This window comes from Procambarus clarkii, chromosome 39, assembly GCF_040958095.1.
Source record: "Procambarus clarkii isolate CNS0578487 chromosome 39, FALCON_Pclarkii_2.0, whole genome shotgun sequence".
NCBI classification, from domain to species: Eukaryota; Metazoa; Arthropoda; class Malacostraca; order Decapoda; family Cambaridae; genus Procambarus; species Procambarus clarkii.
Window position 1 is genome coordinate 6,743,130 of NC_091188.1, and position 2,291 is coordinate 6,745,420.

Below are 2,291 nucleotides of genomic sequence, written 5' to 3' on the forward strand. Positions count from 1 at the left end.
AATGTGCAATATTTCATATGTGCAATCAAAAAATAATATGAAATTCAATATATTTCTGTTGGTTTAAAATAACGAACGACAACTATATTTACAAGGTTGTTCTTATGGAAGAAGTTAACTTATAATTATATAAATTTATGAACTTCTGTCCTTCGATCTAAGTTTTGAGTTACACTGATGAACTCTTTATACAAAATGATGTTTAGATCTGTTGTTTTGTACACAAAAGTAGTTCAACAAAATTAAAGAATTGCAATGTCTCTTTTTTCTCCTTAGAACATTTTTGTAATGTATTTTTCCGCTTTTTTTCAGAGATATTTTTACCTTTAAGTTCAAATGAACTCTTTTTTTTTAAATTTGCGCGTTTCAGTAAATGATCCTTGACCTGTGACTTCTGACCCCATGACCTTTAGATCCGTGAGCCTTTACCACCCGTAAGCCGTGATCCGTGAGCCTTTACCACCTATAAGCCGTGATCCATGAACCTTCACCACCCGTAAGCCGTGATCCGTGAACCTTTACCACCCGTAAGCCGTGATCCGTGAACCTTTACCACCCGTAAGCCGTGATCCGTGAACCTTTACCACCCGTAAGCCGTGATCTGTGAACCTTTACCACCCGTAAGCCGTGATCTGTGAACCTTCACCACCTGTAAGCCGTGATCCGTGAACCTTTACCACCCGTAAGCCGTGATCCGTGAACCTTTACCACCCGTAAGCCGTGATCCGTGAACCTTCACCACCTGTAAGCCGTGATCCGTGAACCTTTACCACCCGTAAGCCGTGATCCGTGAACCTTTACCACCCGTAAGCCGTGATCCTAGAACCTTTACCACCCGTAAGCCGTGATCCGTGAACCTTTACCACCCGTAAGCCGTGATCCGTGAACCTTTACCACCCGTAAGCCGTGATCCGCGAACCTTTACCGGAAACCGTCGACTCGCGTGCCAGAAGTGACAGCAGAAAAGGACAAAGAGGCCTTACATTGAACTTTGAACTAAACTGCCTTACAAATAAAACTGCAAGTCTCACCGGTGATATTTTTTTTAATACAATAGAATTACGATAGCAGTAGTAAGACATTCTTGTCGGCGGAGAAACGATAAAATCACAAAAAAATGTTTCATCACCTTCTCCCACCCTCCTCCCACAAAAATGGAAAAAAAATTCATGGAAAGATTCAGCCTGACATTGAAGCTGATCCATCCTGCCTGAATTGTACCGATTTGTGTAAATTAAGAAGGAATGAAGCTTGTGGTTCCCACTCTGACCTGACGTATATATATTTTGCCAGCTAAGTAGAACTTGTGTAAGGTGTGAAATTAAACGGTAATAATCTTTAATGTTTAAATATCAATAATATTGATGGCATTTGAGTTCATAGGACGTGCCAATATTAATTTCAGGTATAGTCGATCAAATATGCAAATAAATTACAGAAGCGAGAATATTTTTTTGGCTGGAAAGCATTGAGATCATTTAAAATATTCGACATTAAATGCTATTTTTTTATTATTATTTCGAAATGATATTACAGACACTTGCAAATTTACTGATTGAATTCTCGTTTTACATTTCTTGAGATAAAACTATTGAGTCATAAAATAGTTACAGTGAAGATAAGAACTCGGTGCGGCGGCCATTTAGAAGCGATAGTTGTGAGATGGGGTTTATTGACCGTAATCTAGTCGTACTAACATTACGCCCTTCCGGCCGATTGGCGGTCCAATGTTTCGTTGTAAACGGTGGCTGATATGGTTAGGGGTGTGAAATATTGCACATGCCAACATCCACACACACACACACACACACACACACGGGACCAAAGAGCCAGAGCTCAACCCCCGCAAACACAACTAGGTGAGTACACACACACACACACACACACACACACACACACACACACACAGTGTGTATGTGTGTGTGTATGAAGTGTGACACAGTGCTCGCCAGTGTACCTAACTTGCATACCATGCAAGCTGATGGAGAAGAGTGTACGAAAAAAAGCTAGTGGGACATGTGGAGGGAAGGAATTTTGTAATACAGCATCAACATGGGTTCAGGGATGGCAGGTTCTGCCTCACATGATTAATTGAATTATATGACCAGGCAACAAAAATCAGGCAAGAGAGAGGGGTGGGCAGACTGCATATTTTTGAATTGCCAGACAGCCTTTGACACAGTACCACACAAGAGGCTAGTGAACAAGCTGGAGATGCAGGCAGGAGTGAAAGGGAAGGTACTCCATTAGATAAGGGAGTACCTAAGCAACAGAAGACAGCGAGTCACTGT